Source organism: Heterocephalus glaber, unplaced genomic scaffold (assembly GCF_053883595.1).
Source record: "Heterocephalus glaber isolate CG9 unplaced genomic scaffold, H.glaber_assembly_v1.0 deba00001429, whole genome shotgun sequence".
Taxonomy (NCBI): Eukaryota; Metazoa; Chordata; class Mammalia; order Rodentia; family Bathyergidae; genus Heterocephalus; species Heterocephalus glaber.
This window is the reverse complement of record NW_028258294.1, coordinates 661,692-682,207: the sequence shown is the minus strand read 5'-3', so window position 1 is coordinate 682,207 and position 20,516 is coordinate 661,692. Positions and strand designations below refer to the sequence as shown.

The following is a 20,516-nucleotide window of genomic DNA, read 5'->3' as shown; positions in this document are numbered from 1 at the left end:
ATGTGAGAAGAAAAGGAAAAAAATGGGAACAAAGTTTTTGTAAATAGGGACTGGTGGAGGGGTGAAAGGGAAGGAAGGGGAATGGGGAAAAAGTAGGAACCAAAATATATTATGCACAAGTACAAATTCCCAATGATGAATGTGATCATAATGAATACTTAAAATGTACCAATTAACTCAATGGAATTTTTAAAAACCCGAATTAAAAAAAAGGATGAGCTTGAGACATTTATAGCGAAATGGGTGCACCTTGAGCCCATAATTTTAAGTGAAATTAATCAAACACACATGTTTAACACATTGTTTCTCTGGTATGAGAAACTGAAAGTGGAAATAAGAACTAAAATGTACAACAGACTTTGGGAAAGGGGAAGAAAATGTTCAAATGAGAAGGGGAACAAGGAAGGGGGAGAAAGAGACAAGAAAGAAAAAGAAAATCAAAGGAAAAAATGGAAAGAAAGCTTTTGTACATGGGGGGATGAGGAAAAAAAAGAAGATATATCATGTATTGGTACAAATTCCCTATGATGAATGTTATAATTATGTATATCTAAAAGGTACTAATAAATGTTTTGCTAAAAAAAAGGAAGAATAAACAAACAAACAAACAGTTGCTCTGATTAGACTACAGTAGGCCCAGAAGATTCCACAGGAAGGTAAAGGCCAGGTAGTTAGAAAACTTTGTAGTGTACATGACACTGTTTTCCTTTAACTAGTTTGCCTCAGACAACTTTATAGGATTTCTCATACCACTTTTGGAATTATTTAGAATACTTGTTTTACATGTCATTTTCCTCCACTATGAGATAAGACAGTTTTTTGTGTGTTGTTTCAGTTTTGGTTTTTTATCTTTCTTTTATCATCTTTCTTTACCCAGATAAAATTTCACAGATAAGGACACCAGCCTCACAGAGTTCCAAGTGAGTTTCTGAATGGCAAGTGGTAAAAAAGGAATTAGGAACAATTCCATATAGGAACTCAGAGGTATATTACCCATGTGAGATAAACTTTGGGACAAACTTTAATTTATCTGTAAAATCACATAATTTGTATTTCAAAAACTTAGACATATGCAATGTTGAAAAAGTATATAAAGCTGATATTTTGGTTATAGGACTATTAATGTAACTAAAAACAATGTGGATATAATTTCTACTCATAAAAGTATAACTGAATATAGCCATTAGTTAGCTGGTCAGGAAGCATGGTGTGGTTTGTTCAAAGCCTATCAAGAGTTGATAAAGCACGTAGCACTATACAGCACACACTGTAAATGAGTGGAAGTAAGCTTCTAGCCTACCTACATGTTTCCAGGGCTCAGTTCTTAACCTGGGGCATGTGATATATCCAGAGGAGCTTAAAACATTAAAAAATGATGGATTTGGCACAAAGACAGATGCAGGGATTATTAGAATAAGGAGAGAGTTTTAGCTGTTTCTTTCTATACGCAGTGGGGGAGGAGACACTGTGGATGGATCCATAGCTTTTATAAAACTCTTAAGAGTTCCATGGACTCAAAACATTAAGAAATACTCTTAAAGAGCACGAAAAAAAATCCCTATTTATTCAACAAACATCCAGCAAACATTTTGTAGAAGCACCATGCTGTCTTTGCCTTCATAGTAAGGATGACATGAAAAACAAATACTCTGAATAATTCTGGTGATTTATAGCATGAAATATTATTTTGGTTTTTGTTATCAAAGTAAGCTTGCTGTTGGAATGTTACTCAGGGTGGGAGTAGGAAGCATGACATGATTTTTCAGCACTGTAAAAGTTCTTTTTTTTTTGGTATCAGTGATCTAACTCGGGTCCTTGTGCTTGCGCAGCAGGCGGCGAAACCACTGAGCTAAATCCCTGGTCCTAAAAGTTCTTAAGTAATGCAAGTTAAATGCCAACAATTCTGACACATATAAGGCACTGAATGAATAGTGGCTAATAAAACTAACAACAAAAATAAAACCAGAAGAATAAGAGCTTCGACTCATAGGCAGTGAGAATAGAAGAAACACTGCAAGTTTTAATAGATTGCATGAACTTCATAAAATGTGAGAACTATGAGTACATACAGTTATTCTGTAAGTGAGAAGACTAAGGGTCAGAGAGCTACATTTACTTAAACCCAGTTCAAATGGACTTGACTTTTCTAAGATTCTGAGATCAAACTACATGCAATCTGAAGAAATCATAATGCTTGCTAGAATTTGGTTTATGTTATCTACAAATCTGTCTCTCCATTTAAAACCAGAGGATAAAACCTTAAAAAAGAAAACACGTATACAAGGGGTTTTGCCTCTAGTTCCAGAACACTGAAATGGACCTTAAAATATATTTAGCTGAATCTTACTATTTTACAGATGATGAAATTGGGACCCAGAAGGGACAAATGACTTTTCAAGAACAAGTTATTGGCAGAATCACTACTAGTAATCCTAGGATGAAACTTCTAGATTAAGATAGGTCAATTTTTATATGAAGACTTTCCCTAAGCACTCATCTTTCTTTAGTGCTCTTTTTGAGAATTCAGAATGCTTATGTTACTCAAAATACACTACCCATTATGTATTCTTCAGTGCACAGTTTCAGTCAGGCCCTAATCTCCTTCCCAAACCCTTGACTCTCATCTTCTAATCCAATACACACTCCTTTACCTTTTCTGACTTCTCATTCTTTTGACCAGTTTAAACTACTAAGTTGCTGATGACTAATAATGGTGTAATTATTAACCCTTTCTGAGTATATATTTCCACAAAAGCCTATTAGGAAAGGGACTGTCAATGCAAAAAGACACTTTTTGAATAAGAAATAAATGTACATGGAACAGTCAACCATTCCTTTCTGAAAAATAAAATAATTATTTTTAACCACAAAAATTACAAATAGGTGGCACAAGGGAATTATTTGGGGTGATGGAAATGTTCTCTATATGGGTTGGGTGCTGGTTACATGACTCTGCATTTGTCAAAACTTATAGAAGTATACACCCAAAAGGGCAAAACTTATTGTGAAAACTTAAAAATTAACTTAAAAAAAAGGGGGAATCTAATTGATTTTTTAGTATATGTATTTGAAAAAAATTAACTACAATTTTTTTTGAAGGGTGGAAAAAGTAATTCTATAGCCTATTTATGCCCCTTAGTTTTCCTGCACAGGGCCAACCACCACAAATGATGTACTGGCCTTCTAGAAAGTAGTATTCTAATGGTAGAAATTTAATCATTGAGGCAGATTGATTGGGGTGATGTTTTTGGAAATTACTTTTTAGCTCTATTAAACCAGGAAATTCCCTATTCTTAAGATTAACGTTGGCACGGGTTAGGGCAAATGAAAATGTGAAAATTAGAAGTGAGAACTGAAGACAAAGGTGAGAATTAAGACTGCCACTAAAAATTTAACATTCTAGAAGGTGTAGAGCAAAACCCCCTAAAACAAAAACTGGATTGAATAATGAAAGGGTGACTGATGTCAAAGGTTTTACTCCAGAGCTGTGATGAAAAGTATTGTTTGATAGCTTACTTGGAATCAATATTTCCCTCCTACTCATATTGCTGTCATGTCATTTGATTTCTATGTAGTTCTTACTCCAATGCTTTTATGTATTACTCATGCTAACATATCCATTTGACTCATTTAATTGACTGACAAATGTAAAATTAATAGTTCTGGCATTATATTGCCCACTTCAGTATTTATATTATCCCACCACATTTTTGGCTAACAGATCTATTTTTCTATCTCTTCCCAAAGATTGTAAAACTGTCACGCATATATCCATGTTCATCATGGTTTCCTCAGATCTACCTAGTATATTATCTGACACCTAGTGGCACTCAATGAGTATTTGCTGAAGAAACAAAAGCCGTATCTGAAGCACGAAAGGGAATGTGAAAATATGATATAGCTCCTGTTTTCAAAGGACCTTAAAACTAAATGGTCATATACTATTAATATAGTTAGTAGTACAAAAACATAGACGGGTAAATAAAAGAACAGAGGAAAGGGAAAGATCAAGTGTAATGATGGAAGCTACTTATCTTAGTTCTACTATGAACCTTAGTGCCAGAGTATATAAAAGGAGACCTGTTTAATATAATTTCATATTGCTGTGCCAGATGCTGGTAAATCTTACTAGGTAATAGGAAAATATACCAGATGGATGCAGCCTAAAAATGGTCTACTTGGGCTGGGGGTTTAGCTCAGTGGTTTTGCTGCCTGCTACACAAGCTCAAGGACCCGAGTTTGATCCCTGGTACCAAAAAAAAAAAAATAATAAAATAGTCTACTTGACTGAATGTATATATTATATACCTTATATGTAACATAAGTATAATATATATATAAAAAAGTATAGTATATATAATATATATATATAAAATATAATATATATTTTAACTTCCTTTTTTTGGTACCAGGGATCGAACTCAAGACCTTGTGCTTGCGAGGCAGGCGGCAACACCACTGAGCTAAATCCCCAGCCCTGTATTTTACATTTTATACTAAATTGAGGCTAGAACAGGCTTTGTTAAAACTATATTTTCTTTGAATCTGTTATAATCAGGTTTCAAGGAAAATAATGGTCTCATTCATTAAAAGGTCATTCTGGAGCCATTTTGCGGGCTTCCTTTAGAAGATAAAATTATGAGTTATAGTAATGGCTTCCGTGGTTATGGAATTACACACATGATGCCATAAAGCTGGATTATCAATATATTTTATCTCAAATACATGGCCCTCTCTACCTGTCCCTGTTACAAATGGGTTGTGATGCACTGGGAATCAAAGGCTCCAACTGAGTTTTCTGTCTAGGACAATGAATTCCATCAAGAAATGTTCTGCAGTATTTCCTAATGCAAATTTGTCACAAAATGAACTGGTGATAAAGGCTGAAATAAGTCTATTATTAAAGGACTAAGCAATCTATAAAAGTTTTATAATCTAACAACTTCTTTATCCATTAAATAATTACTGTATGCCTACTGAATATATGCCAAACAGAAGAAAAAGCGTATTACCTAGTGATTAACTATAACATCTGGTTGCCAAATAGCAGCTTGCTGGTCTGACCCAGTCACTATGCAGCTTTGTGCTAAAAGTGAAGGAGAAATAGAAGGGAGAATTGAGTTGCTTAGATATTGTAATTAGCTTTGAAGGGAGAGGCCACTGTGAATTCTAAAGGTGGTTTTCTAACTCTCACCATTAACCTATAGTTAGTACATTCTACCTTTTCTAGGGCAAGTGATTATGCAGTTTGTCTATTCATAATTATTTTGAAAACATAAACTTGGTCATGTGGCCTGCATGAGGAGTGCAAGTTAAAAAAGAAAATTTGGTGCTGATACACACATGTAATCCCAGCTACTTGGGAAGCTGTGGCAAGAGGATTACTAGTTCCAGGCCAGCCTGAGTAACTTAAGTAAGACTGTGTCTCAAAACAAAACAAAACAAAACAGGGCTGGGGATGTAGCTCAGCCAGGCGTGGGAAGTACAAGGTCCTGAGTTTGATCCCTGGTACAAAAAACAAAGAAAAAAGGCTGTAATGGAGCTCATTAGTAGAGTACTTGCCTAGCACAAAAGGCCCTGCATTCAATCCTGTTCTGTAGCCTGTGATATATTATCACTGTACTTATGCTTTTAAACATTGTATGATCTAGATGAGTGTTCTGGAAAGAATAATGACAGGTCAATAATACCTTATCCTAAACTTTTAGGACCAGGAGTAATCCAGAATTAAGAAGTCTTTGAACCAGGCATGGTGGCGATTACCTGTAATCCCAGCACTTGACTACAGGTTTTTTTTATACCTGGGATCAAACTCAGGACCTTTCGCTTGCGAGGCAGGCACTGGAACCAGAGCTAAATCCCCAGCCCTCCCAGCACTTGAAAGGCTGAGGCAGGAGGATAGATTTGAGGTCAGCCTGAACTATATAGTGAGACTGTCTCAAAAAACCAAAAGAAGTCTTTGGAGTTTAGAATGGCAATGAGGTCCATATACTGTGTATTATGGAATGTCTTCAATAGGGTCTTGGCAGCATACTGTGTGATCAACATTTTTGCTATGGAGTGAATGAATGCTCACGCTAAGGAGGATGAGTAAAGCCTATCAATGGCTTCACATCAGTAGAGATCAGGCCAGATTTTGGTTCCAGTCACCTAATTTCTTTACCTATGAAATGAATCTTACTTCTTCCAAGTTACAGTTCAACCAAAACAAATGTCTCTGAGTCAGAATTGAAATAATCTAAATCATGCATTAATTTCGAGATATTGGTCTAGTGCTTCCCACGTGGATCCAAAAGGCTTACATTTTTCATTTTGTTAGTACTGAGTCCAAACAGTCATTTTCTGCATAAACTGATTTCTTTCTTTCTAAACAAGTTACATGAAAACATATTCGACTTGAGGTGCATTAAAAAAAAACAAACTATTAGCTGTAAATTACTAACACAAACCCCAGAAATTTTGAATTATTTTCCTTAGAGGACAGAGTAGAAAAGAAAAAGATGTTGATTACACTGCAAAGCAAATTACTGCAGCATAGACTACATTTACCTATATTTAAACTTTTAAAATTACTATGGATTTTAAAGTAAAAGGTTTTAAAAATGTGTTTTGTTATAGGACTTTGACACCGGGTCTTGGTTTCACAACTGTTGTTGCATCTCTTTGGAGAATGTGCAAAAAGATGTGTACAGTCTTGGCTAAATGACCATTTTACTTTGTGTAGAGGACTGAAATACTTAGGGTCAAAAACATTACCTTCTTTTCTGTTTCCTTAAAAGAAAGATATTAGTAGCAGTTGTGTATGTAGCGTATTTTAAATGTTAAACAAACCTGGGTGAAATTCTTGATTCCTTGGCTTGTTAATGAGTAACACTGGGCAGATTTGTTTTTTAATTTTAAAATGAAGGAAATCCTACCCTGATGTAATGAAAATGGTAGCTAAATTCCATATAGTACTATGGCAATAATTTGCAGTTGAGAAAATAAAATGTCTCTTCATTCACTTTTTGAATACTTACTACTAGAAGAGGAATTTTTAATTTCTACATTTGGAGGTTAAGTCCAAAGTGAAATGTTTCCAGCACTCGGGAGGCTGAGGCAGGAGGATTCCTGCGAGTTTGAGGCCAGCCTGGGCTACACAGTGAGTTCAGGGCCAGCCTGAACTACAAAGGGAGACCCTACCTCAAAAACCAAAAAAAAAAAAAAAAAAGTTTGAGCAGTGCACAGGGAGAGGTACCCCAGATTTGAAGAATATCAGGTGAAGATAAACTAGTGTGCTAGACATTTTCCTAATTTTTCAATACATTAAATACAATTAACAAAACAGACAAAAAATCCTCTCACAGAGCTTTCATAGTGGGTCATTTGAGGATGCTAGAATTACTCTTTAATTGTCTACAATGGATACTACTTGGGTAGTCATTCTATATAATTTCTTAGACAAAATCATTTCATAATTAAATCGTGGTTAGGGCTCATCTGAGGCCTAGTCTTGCTGTGTGAGCTGGCTATGGTATGCAGAAAGTTTGCCTGCAGTCACAGTTGAGGCCTCAATGGTCCCGTGATTCTGTGACACTCCAGGACAAGATTACATGAGCTGAAGACATCCTGGTTCCTTGAGGACTGAGTAATAATAATTAAAAAAAAGGTTTTGCCTGGGGGAAAGGATAAACTCCTTTTTACCTGCTTTATCTTCCCACCTGCTAGTGTAAGAATGCTTTGCCCATCCCACTGTCCTCGACATGACCAATGTAAGATCCTCAGCAGCATTATCACTTCTGCCCTGAGTCACCTGACACTCCAATTGTGTGCACCCAATAAATAGTGGCTAGGTGGACTGTCTGTCTCCTTCCACTCTGGCATTGGCTTCCCAGCCCCTCCGCCCCGTACTTTGAAAGTGTCCGTCTTTTCTTCCTTATTCTTCACTGTACTCCTCTCTAGGTAGATGGAGGATTGATGGGCCTCTGATACTTCAGGTAAAATTACCTTTATTGAGCAAGTCCCTGTTATAATATTCTATTTTTCATGTTGTTCCTTGCTGAATTTAATGTTCTTTAAAATTATTGTTGGCCAGGCATGGTGGTGCATGCCTGTAATCCCAGCACTCAGGAGGCTGTGGCACAGAGTCACAAATTTTAAGTCTAGTCTGGGTTACATGGCAGTAGCTTCACCCCATCACTAACAGAGATCATCTTTTTTTTTTTTTGAGATGAGATCTTACTATGTAGTCAATGCTGGTCTTCAACTTGTGATCCTCCTGCCTCAGCCTCTCAATGTTCTGGGATTACAGACATGCACCAGCACACCCAGCTAAAATTTGCTATTTTCTAAAAAGTATATTAGTTTTCACCATGAGAAAAATGAGAACTTCCTTAAACTTACTTTATGGTATAAACATTTTCATTTAAAATTATATATTGAAAGGCACCACAAATTTTCAGTGCTAAGATCTTAATTGGGCCTAGGATATTGCACTGCAAAAATGTTTCTATTACTGAAAATTTTAACCAGGGTTTTCAATTAGGAGTTTATATAAATTGAATTCAGTGGATCCATGAACTTGAATAGGGGGAAAATTATACCTATACTTTCATTAACTTCTAATAAAATTTGAATGTAGGCAATAAACCATAATAGTGTTAACAGTAATTATTACTGCAATTAAGCCCTCCCGCCCCCGGTACTGGGGATCAAACTCAGGACATTGCATTTGCCAGGCAGACACGGTACCACTGAGCTAAATCCTCAGCCCATAATTAAACTCAATATTTTTATATCAGATAATTGTTAGTGATAACTTGGAATACTGCTTATGCTCATCACTCATATTGAAATTATAGTTGAGCACTGTTAGGTCTTAAGGAGTTAATAAAGCACATATATTCATTGTTATGGTACTGGAGATTGAATCTAGAGCTAGGCAAGAGCTTTATCATTGAACTAAATCCCTGGGCCTTTTTAATATTTTGAGATAAGGTCTCACTGAGGTACTAGGCTAGCTTTAAACCTGCAGTTTTTCTACTTCAGCTTCCTCAGTAGATGGGGTTACAGCATGTACCACACCTAGCAAGCACACCTACTTCTATATAAAACTTTAGCAACATTTTTGTAAACTAGGTCAATATTAATGGCTTCCTTGGTAATCCAATGCACTGTACTTTATGCATTTAAATGTTTTTTTTTGAGACAGGGTCTCAGTCTGTAGCCCAGGCTGGCCTTAAACTCTTAGCAATCCTCCTGGCTCAGGCAAAAAATTAAAAATTTTCTGGGTTGGAGATTTAGCTCAGTGGCACCCAGCCCGCCTTGCAAGCGCAAGGTCCTGAGTTCGATCACTGGTACCAAAAAAAAAAAATTAAAATTTTCTTATTCAGAGTTGCTTAACTGTAAGCAATTCTGTGAATAGGTACATATTTATAAATATTGGTAAAGAATATTTGAGGGTATTACCTGTATGAACTTGATATAAAGTTAATCCTCTGAGTTATATCTTCAAACAGGGCTGGGGCTAGAGCTCAGTGATATAGCAGTTTACCTCACATGTGCAAGTCTTGCATTCAGTCCCCAGTACTGAAACAAACAGCTTTGAGATAAAATTTACTCACTTAAAATGTAAAATTCAGTGGGTTTTCACAGAGGTGCACCTCTCCACAATAAAAAAAAAATACGAAAACAATTTGTAAACATACTGAAAACAATTGAAGGATTTTGGTTTAGCCTAGAAGTGGTAATGTAGAAATACATATTGCACGTGACACTGACAGGGTACTTCCATTACAATTGCAGTACGACTAGTGTGTTCCATATACAGTATATAGTATAAATGACCTTTCCTGGTCACATACTATTTTGTTGGAATACTATTGTGATATAATCTCAGTAGTCGAAAATGTGTTAAAGGTTCTTTTTACACTTGATGACATTGGACAGTCTAAACTCAAGTCTTCAACTTTCTTTACTCTGCATACCTTTAATGTTGGGTACTGTCTCTTTGAGTTTCAGTCTTAAGATTTCCATTTTCATTGTGTTTCTCTTGAAATTGTTCTGCTTTTTTTCCCCGGTTTCTTGCCGCTCTTGGGACAGTTTATGAGTTTTTCTTGCCTTTTGACTTGCTAGATTTTTTTCCCCCAGATAAACTGTAGTAACAGTAGTGAGAAGCATTGGATTTCAGTTATTAGGAATGAGGAAAGAGATAGTAAATACAGATAACTTTTGATAAGTTTGGCTGTAAAAGAGACAATGTATCAGAGAAGACAGGGTTGAAAGGCTTTAAGATGAGAGAAGCATGAACATACTTAAAACCGGCTTAGAACCCAAAATCCCATTCTACCTTGGCAGTGTGATCACTTGCCAAGGGAATCTGAGGACACTTAAGTGCTTCTGTAATTATGTCTACATGATTTTCACTTGATTATTTTACTTTCTCATAGTTTACATTTTCAGGCTCCCTACTTAACCAAATATATTTGAACAGTAGTGTTTTTTATTCTGCTAAACAAACAAACAAACCAGCAATGACTGTGAGCCTTTAAGAAATGAACTTGGAGGGCCAGGGATTTAGCTCAGTGGTTCCGCTGCCTGCCTCACAAGCACAAGGTCCCGAGTTTGATCCCCGGTACAAACAAAAAAAGAAATGAACTTAGTTCTGTAAAGGTGGTATTTGCACTTCACAAGTGTATCTTTTATACAAGCCAGACCTCACAGGGATCCTCACGACCATTATTAAACAGTTTGTGTTAGGTTGAACCAGCTTAGAGTTGAACAGAATTTGTCCCTTCCCAACCATGGTTATCAACGTCAACTCTCTCAGGTGTTTATCACTGCATTACATGCGGAATGAATGATTGTGAAAGTACAGGAGAAATGGCTCATGGTGTGGTAGGCAGGAAGCAGTGATTGAGGAGGGAGATACACCATTCCAGGGAGTGCAGTGATCCACCTCCACCAACCAGGCTTTACCTCCCAACATCACACTTAGCTATAAACTTGGGAAGTGATCTGATGATTATCATGCACTCATGAACAATCACTCCTAAAAGTACCACCTATGAAGGCATGAGACTTTGGGAGGATATCCTAGAAACAAACCATAACAGTGTGAGACTTTGAATCCACCAGTCTTGCACTGGTGGATGCACTTCAACTGTTTGGAGGAAGGGAGAAATGTGAAAACAAAGGTAACTATGTTGCCATGGGGCAAACATACCCACATTATAAACTATTTGATAACCCCTTTACTGCTAAATTAATTACTTCAGGTAATTAATTACTGAATAATTACTGTATTACCTGCTCAGTACTTTGAGATAAGAGATAAACTACATAGGTTAGGACCTAGATAGGGTTACTATGAGGAAAAAACCCCCCAAGACCCTAAAGGTTAAATAGAGAAAAAACTGGAAGCATTAAGAGACTAAACATGTACGAGAGAGAACTAGACCCAGATTTAGCTGTCTCTTGCTGCTGGTGTGCAGTGTGACCACTAACAATTTTAATTCCAATATCCATTTTCTTATCTGTAAAACAAACTAGGTGATTTATAAGATCTTTCAGCTCTTAAGGGGTCTGTATGATTTAAAAGATACTCTGCTGTATTTATTCAAGTATCAAAAAATACAAGATAACATCAATACAGTGGTACCTTGGTTCACGAACTTGATTCTTTCCATGATTCTGGTAGCAGACCGAGTTGGATGAGAACCAAAACAAATTCAATGGTTGGTCAAATTCAATGGTTAGGTTCAAATTTCCACATAGGGAAATCTGATAGGGTTCTTGTCCAGTTCTCCAGTTCAGTTTGCAAGCAGAATCATGGCGAGAATTGAGTTCATGAACTGAGGTACCATAGTAATCTCAAAAAAAAAAGGTATGTCAAGAAATGCAATTAAAGACATTTTCAGAAAAATTAAAAAAGTATCATGTTGACTTTTCTTAGGTACTTCTAAAATTTCTGAATAACTATCATAATTTCATCATAGCTATGCGCTCTTGCTGGCTCTCTCTTATTAGGATAAACCCTCAACCTGGAAATATCTAGGTAAGTCAGGATATTGTGAGAGTTGGGGTTGATATCTTTGCCACACCTTCAAATGTCCCCACTTCACACATGTATAAGTAGATTACAAGGGGAATTCCTCATGTATATGTTTTCAGGATTCATTCATGGGTAAAATAAGCAATAAACCTAAAATTTTTGCCAGGACTTATTACTTGCACTACATCGAACATCACCCAACCTCCACAGACTCACCTAGTTTAAAAAATCCACAGTACTTTGGGGGATGGGGATGTAGCTCAGTGGCACTGTGCCTGCCTGGTAAGTGCAAAGTCCTGAGTTTGATTCCTGGTGTGTGGGGGATGGGGGGGGGGGCCCAGAGTACTTGGTTCTGACTTGGCAATTCACTAGAGGGACAAGCAATAGCTGTATGTTTGTAGAATTTTAAAATAAATGATCCTGACACATATCTTTGTTGGAAAAAAGCCTTGCTTTAACAACTATCCCAAGTCAGGAATGGTGGTCCATGCCTGTAATCCCAGCACTTGGGAGGCTGAGGCAGGAGGAATGCTACAAGTTCGAGGCTAGCCTAGGCTACATAGTGAGTTCAAGGCCAGCCTGAACTATATAGCAAGACCCTGTCTCAAAACAAAACAAAAACTGACCTAATACACTTTATGAACTTACTAAAATTACAAGTTATAATACAAATCAATGTCCCATCTTTTGAGAGATTGAAAGAATATAGTTTGCTTTATGTAAGGGATGGGATTCCTAACTCCACTTTAAAAATATTCCCCAAATCCAGTGTTTTCTCTGGGGCACAGGCTATTCTTGCACATGTTGGCACCACCAACTCTTTTTTTGGTACCAGGGATTGAACTTGGGTCCTTGAACTTGCGCAGCAGGCGGCGAAACCACTGAGCTAAATCCTCAGCAACTAACTCTTCAAATACTAATTTGCAAATCACATTTCTGAAGAGTGCAAAATCTTTCCTTAAAAGTTAAGAATTAAGTTGTAGGTTCTTTTAAAATATATTAAATATATTTGTTTCATGTATTTATGGTTAGCTGTCCATGGTACATAAGGCTAGAAAAACTTCAACCTACATGACAAATTATAGAAATTATTGCATTATATAAGTCTCATTTTCCACATACAGGATTTCTAAGCAATCTGTTACTTTCCCCCCCTACAAACTGGTCTGGCACAGTAACTCAAAATGAGGCGACTGCTTAATCTTATAAAATGATCAAGATTCATTAAACTGAAGGTCAGAAAGAAAACAGGCAACATTTTGTGCCTTTTCCAATACTTACCATCTCATGTTACCACTGCTTAAGAATGAAACAAAACCACCAATCTTGTGGCTTGTTCCCAGAAACATGACATATAAGTTTAGTCTCTGAAATGCGATTGTTTCTACCATGTATTGGTCTTTTTTTTTTTGGTGCCGGGGATCATGTATTGGTCATTTTTAATCAGTCTGGCTACCTTTCTTTGACAGGAGGGCCTGCTAATCAGAAGTTTTACTTTTATTAATAACAGAAAGGTGTAGTACATACCCTTCACTGACTCATACCTATTAATTTTGTTTTCAGAATGAAGTTCAAAATGAATGGGAGGGGAGAAAAAACCGAATAAAGCACACATATCAACATTTTTAACCCTTCTGACATTCTCAAGAGGAAATTTCCCATCTTTCCACACTGTAGACAGATTCTGTAAAAGAAACACATTGTTTTAGTAACACAAGTGGAAAAAAAAAACAGTTCACTTAAAATACTGAGCAAATGACTTACAAGTCTTAAAGCAACCATACATATGAAGTATCACAAATTAAACACTAAAAAGATAAACTGGCGATCTATGCAAATGAACTTGGCTTGTCTGCAGTTTTTAGCACACAGTCTAGGTTTATCCAAGAGCCAGTGATACTTCAGAACAAATCGCCGACCTTCGGGAAACCTATCAATAATATCCCCTTTTCATTATCTCCCCGCTTTCGCTTCTGGGTGACAAGTCGTTTTAAAGCGGGTTAATGTATTTTACTCTCTTTTCGTATTTGCAAATCCAAGTCATCGTCCCTTCCTTCCCAGCTCTTCTACCTTCCAATGGCGATTTCTTTGGACCTCTTTGCAAACCATCCCTATATGAAAAAAAAGTAGTGAAGGTCCGAAACAGGGAGGAGCGAGAACGTGAACCGGGAGGTGGAGACTACAAGACAGCCCAGGGGGAGAACAAGGGCTACCTCGTCGAAAGGCGCAAGCATCGCCGCCCGGGGTCCCTGCACCTCAACAGACACCTATGGCTCCAACTGTCCTGTTCCTCCGAGCCCAGACGTAAAAGAACTCCTGAAATCCCTCATTTAGAAAATGCAGCAAGAGGCCTTGTGCAAAACCTGAAGGACCGTGAGGCTGAGGCTCACATGGCCCCCACACTCCACCTCCTGTCAGACCCACCCAACGCTAACCCTCAAGGAAGCCTCCGCCCCATTCCCAGGTCGATCCCCGAGACTCTCCGGTCAGCCAGTGCTCCACCTCACCGTCCCTACTGCACGACTTCTCGGCTCCCGCGCTTGCAAGAAGTCCTCTAGCTCCGCGGAGCCAACCCAGCGATCCTAACATGGCCACCAGTCCCCTCCGCTCCTCCTCTCTGGGCGCGTCCGGCCTCGGCGCATCTTGGGTATTGTAGTTCTAGCGAAAGCCTTGGCGTCCTTTGAGGACGCCAGAAGACTACAATTCCCAGAATGCATCGCACCCTAGCATGGCTATTGGGGCTGCTCGGACAGAGGGATGATGTCATTGCAAAAACCCCACTGCATTCATTGTGCTACGATCTACCCACCCCCTGCTGCCGCTGGGCTTGCTATTGCCGCTCGCTCCAGCTGAGCTCAGAGTAGCAGCAGCACCAGGGCAGGGACTGACTCCAGCCCTTGGACTTAGGACATCGCCGCACCTTCCTTTGCGTGCGTGACTCCTTCGCACATCATTTCTGTTTATGCCTGGGGTGGGGAGAAAAATCCCAAACCAGGTGAGTTGAAGTGATTTATTCAAATGGTTCTCCCAAGTTATTCCTCCCGCTTAGTTTTCAAGGCTTTCTTTTGGGAAGATGGGGCCGGGGGTGTGTTGTGGATGGGGGTGGGGGTTGGGGAGGCTCTCCCAGGCGCTGCTAAGGGAAAGGCTCTGCAATTTGGGTCACTGCAAAGAACCAACTCCAGCAACCTCACCCTCCATCCCCCGCCAGACGGGTGCCTGCCAATTCCTTAGTCGCAACTCCCCTCAACCTTTTTGAGACTGGGAGAGGGGACTGGGCTGGGAAGGATGTTGGGAAGTGCTCTTTGAAAATCAGAGGTGGGCATAGGTGGGGAACTGCAGCCTTGACCTGACACTCATGGTCGGAGTGCTGAGGTTGGAGTGGGAAGGGGTGATGCGCGGAGAGAAACGGAGACAGTGATTTAATGCACTACTTTAAAACATTTCTATATCGCTTGGACGAACACACACTATTCATTTTTAGGATGGGCATGCTTCTTTTGAGTAGCTTAAGTTGCGTGGGGCTTTATTTTCTGTGAGTATATGTCGTTTGTCTCGCCTTTTCTGCTGATTTGAGGTGACAGTGTCCTTTAATGGTGCACTCCATGCCAGTCAGAAACATTTCACGTGTGTGGGGAAGGTTGTCTTAGGCTGCTGGAAGCAGCATTTTTAAGCAGCATGTTTTCCGTTCTGACTGCAGGGTTCAGGATTATTTGGAAGTGGAGCCGACAGATTTGTGCTTGTGTGAGTTTTAAATTACATCGGAATAGGCTCCTTGCCACTGACAGTGGTACCATAATGAGCTGCCGTTTCCTGAGGCACAGTAACCACTCACAAATAACGGTTTGCAGACTGGATCGATTAGGGAAACCCAGCTTCATTTTTGCACATGAAGGAAAGGGAAAGTTAGAGGTGCTATCAGCCTTCATTTGCCATTGCCTGAATTGTACCCAAGGAAGAGTAATCCTGACCAGAGAAACCAAGGACCATAATAGTATTGTACTTGTTTTTGTATGTTTTAAACAAAATGACACGTTTAATAGGGCAGAAAACATTCTTCTATGATGTTGGCTCTCCTCGTTTTTAGAGTTACAGGAATGATCAGTGCAATAAATATGTTGCTTTGAGATAAACAGCTGGCTGGCTCCAGAACAGATGGGGCTAGTCTTAGCTGAGAGATCTATAACCTTGGAAACAAATGGACCTGGGGTCAACCACACCCCCTCTTGGAATGTCAAAAGAAGGAGAAATGCTAGAGTATTTGCTTAACTCTAAACTGCTAAATCTTTTCACAGCTGAGTCAGGCATTGGGTGAAAGTCATTGCTGGCTGTCATCAGCTGCTGTGAACCAATTTTGTTCATTTTCAATTCAGACCCTTAGGTCTCCAAAGTTGCAGCTGGGTGATACTTTGTTAAATGCTGCTTGCTGCTGAATGCAAGGGACAGTCCATTGTATGGCTTTTGTAGTAGAGTGATTTATTGGGATGCCATGAGCAGCTTTTGGATCCGGGACCAACTGTATGCCATTGCTTCTTCCTACATCTCTCTATTGCTTATTCTGCTCTTCTGCATACCCTGCCCTTTTCTTCTGTACCTTCCTTCCTCACCCTACCCCAGCCATGTCTCTTGAAATTTCCTCTCTCAGTTTTTTCCCCTGTCTCTCCATTTACAGTTCACATTTTCCTTCTGTTTCAGAATCTCCCCTTATCATTAGCATACCACATTTCTTTCTGGAAGTCACCTTCGAAGTTCTGAACACCCTCCCTATCTCTCCTTCTCCTCATCCAGAAACCCCAGGGTAACTGTAGACTGTGTGGGTATTTATTTAGAGTTCTCTTTGAGGATAGTTTGGCTTCTCTTTTTCTTGCAGTTTGTGCTTGGCAGGATGAGCAGCAGAGAGCCTGACACTGCGCTGGGTGTGAGTCTGTGACAGACTTGATCTGCAACCCCCCCCCCCCCCAACATGCAGACAATGAAAGGTTGCATTTGAGCTCATGCCACTTCCTTTCACTGGCACCTGTGAAGAGCTGCCAGTGGGTTAGTAAGATTCTTAAGTGCTTTACATGAAATGTTCTCATAATTCCCAAGGAATAGATATTCTTCATATTGCTTCTGCTTCATTTAATACTTTTTGTTTTTTCTTATACTTGTTCCAGGGAGTGGCGGGAAGGATGTTTTCCTACCTCCCTTACTGTTCCCTGTTGATTGCTGGGGAGCAATCCAGGTAGCCAAATTGTCTATATGGTTTTTTTTGGAAGGTACTTAGCAGGTAATAGCTTTCTTCCTATTGTTTCGTCTCTTTTGTGGAGGAAAGAGGAAGTTTGTTTTATACTCCTCTCAAAGGGAGAAGTGTATGGTGGTGATTGTATTCTTTTGCATTAGCAGTATTGTTTCTTCATGCGTGGAAGATCTAACTGCTTCCATCTGAAGGCAGCTAATATGACAGGGAGATACAGAAGCTTTCAACCAAGACCACTCTTCCACCTTCTCATTTCTAATTTTCTTTTTCTGAAATACTCCCTTAAAACCTAAGGTTTTTTTAGTGTGTTATGTAGGAGAAATGAGCTGAATGGATGGCTAGATTTGACTCTGACTCTGTTCTCCTTGTGACCTTGAATAACTATGTTTCTTTCTGCCTCAGCTTACATTTTGGCAAAGAGATAATTATCCTTGCTCCTTGGTTTGCTTGGCCTGATGTTATAATCTATGATCTGACCCCAACCTGTCATTCTGACAACAAATATTAATTGAACATCTACTGTCATTAATCACTGGGCATATGTTGATGAAAGGAAATGCTTCCATGCCCTCAACAAGGGAAACAGTCATCATACAATTTCAAGTGTGATAAATGTTTCTTCCAAAGGGATGGATAGAAGTGCCTAATGTGGCACTCTTTGTCTGGGACAATCAAGGAAGATTTCTTGCAGGGAGTAACACTTCAAGAGACTTGAACAGTGAGTGGAAGTAACTCAGGATGGCAATGGGAGGTGCTTCAGAATGGAACAAAGGAGGTCTCTGGCAGAGGACACTGCACATTCAGAGTAGAAAGGGAAGAGTAGTGAACAAGGAAACAGAAGTCAGAATGAAGAATGAGGCTGGAAACATGGGAAGCTGGAGACCTGGCAATTTTCTGAGTTGCAAGTGAACCCTAGGAATCTAGGACTGATTTTAGTTAGCTGGATGAATGACATATGTGGAATGTTATTGAAAACATCACCCTGGCTGTTAAGTGGAGAAGAGATTGCGGGAAAATTTGTCCATGGTGAATATGTGGAGAAAAGTAGCAGTGTATTTTTGTAGTCTAAGTGATGGATGATGGGTGGTTCTCAGATCTGAGGTGGTAACGGAGGGCCTGGGGAGAGGGGAAGAGATTGGAGAGCTACTCAGTTTGAAAATTATAATTGATAAGATATATTGATTAATTAGATATGGGGCTAGAGAGAAACAAGTATAATTTGAGACTTTCCTTGAACAATCAGGATGACTTTTTTTGTTGTTGTTTTTGGTTTTGGTACCTGGGATTGAACTTGGGACCTTGCGCTTGCAAGGCAGGTGGCGGAACCACTGAGCTAAATCCCCAGCCCAATCAGGATGACTTTTGTAGAGAAAATACTGAATGAGTATCAAGCAGGGGAATTAGATGGGTGCAGTGGTGCATGCTTGTGTTCATAGCTCTTGGGGAAGGTGAGTTAGAAGGATCACAGGTTCAAACAAAAACAAAAATTAGGGGGGACTTTTGGTCATGTTGAATTTGAGGTCCCTGGAAAACATGTAAGATCTTTGTTTTGCTTAACTGTCTATGTGGCATTATAGAAGAGAGCTTCAGATAAAGCTGAGACATGTACTACTTACTTATTAGCTGTATGATACTGACACCACATTCTTTTTCTGAGCTTCAGTTTCCTCATCTATAAAATGTATTTATTCCACTAAGTTATATTGATCCCAAGCTATATGTCCACAATGCTAGAAATACATCATTGAATAAGATAGTGTTTGCTTTGGAGGAAGTGAGGGAGATAAATATAGACAAATAATCACACACAGGTATGTAGGCGATGCTAGAAGAGCGTGGATGGCCCCATGGGAGGCGTTCATTCTTGAGGGTTGGGGATGTCCACAAAGTGGCAGGCAGTCTTTGACCCTAGGTAGGAAGCTGTCCAGAGTGTTCTCCCAGGCACCTAATAGAGTGCCTCAAATTAGGGACTCTAAATGCCTGTTGACTGACTGTACTAACCTAAGTCTCTAGGGGCTCATTCGAAGTATCAACACATTGGAAGAAGGCAATTAGTAATAGTGCAAATGTCAAATGTAAAATGTGCTCTATAGATCCATTCCTGAGACTTGCAGACTTTGAGATGTTTTGTAGGTGACTTTTAGGGAAATTCAGAAATATTTCAGTTCTGGTTTCTTTTGGGTCTTAACTTCCTTGATTTAAGGTTTTTTGTTTTTTTTTTTTCCTGATACTGGGGATCGAACTCAGGTCCTTGCGCTTCCAAGGCGGGTGCGGTGCCACTGAGCTAAATCCCCAGCCCTAAAATTGTTTTCTTAAAAATCATTCTAATTGTCTAGAGTTCTCTAAATCAATAGGACTCAGACTTTTGAATTTTACAGATAAGTGAAGTTGCACACAAAGATAAAATTGGTAAGCTGTTGACAATAATTTTTAGTAAAGAAAATTTTTACAAAATCTCTTGCTTTTATCACATAATATATTTAACTTTATGGAAAAGTTTTTACCTCTTTTTCTTCTCAGTTTGTTGCACGGTAAGAAAAAACAAGACACAAACAAAAACATTACAATGTTATAATAATTTAGGGAACCATTACTGTATTTTCAAGACTGTGGTAGAAATATGGCTCATCTCCAAGGAAGAACATTTCCAAGTATAGAAGAATTTTCTATGAACCACAGATAATTTATTTTCAGTTTCTTCTTCATAAGAATCTAGCCCTTGAAAACTAGATAGGTTTACTCAAAATTTGTTTAACATATGGGTTCATAACTGCTCCCTGGAATGTCCTTAGGAAGACTATGGACCTATGAGATCATGTTAAATTGTGTGTGTATGTTTGTGTACTGGAGCTCACATGGGCATCCATGTGCTTTTCTGTCACTACATGTGTGTCCTACGACAAATTACTTGACTTCTTTGAACCTCTGTTTGTAAAATTATTATGAGAATTAAATGAGAATATATGTCAAGTATCTGGCACTATGCTGAGTCTAGTTAGTGCTTCTGGTAGCTGCTTTTGACATTATATTTACTGATCATTTTTAACATTTTACTTAGAAGGACGGGGATGCTTGTTAAGTACTCAGTGACAAAATGAGGAAGAAGATTACAGTGTAATGAGACAACCTGATGCAATGGGAAGCACAACAAATCAATGTAGATTTTTTTCCCCCTAGAAATGTTTAATTTACATCTAATCATGAGGAAATAATCAGACAAATCCAAATTGTGGGCCATACCACAAAACA

General features: G+C 38.8%; 1 protein-coding gene and 1 long non-coding RNA gene across 3 annotated transcripts in view; one reads left to right on the top strand and one right to left on the bottom strand.

Moving 5' to 3' along the window:
• LOC147827834 (uncharacterized) overlaps positions 1-10,130 on the bottom strand; it is a 32,639-nt gene extending 22,509 nt beyond the window's left edge. The window contains exons 1-2 of one of the 2 annotated variants that reach the window (XR_015451583.1): positions 9,966-10,129; positions 5,013-5,086 (exon numbers count right to left, since the gene is read on the bottom strand). This is a non-coding gene — a long non-coding RNA (uncharacterized LOC147827834). Of the gene's footprint in view, positions 1-5,012; positions 5,087-9,965 lie in introns of both variants that reach the window. The other variant, XR_015451582.1, reaches the window with a different exon arrangement.
• A 4,662-nt stretch (positions 10,131-14,792) lies between these two features.
• Positions 14,793-20,516, top strand: part of Rab30 (RAB30, member RAS oncogene family) — a 107,108-nt gene continuing 101,384 nt past the window's right edge. Inside the window, exon 1 of the mRNA XM_021247148.2 lies at positions 14,793-15,026. The gene's annotated coding sequence lies outside the window, so the exon portion shown is untranslated. The remainder of the gene's footprint in view (positions 15,027-20,516) is intronic.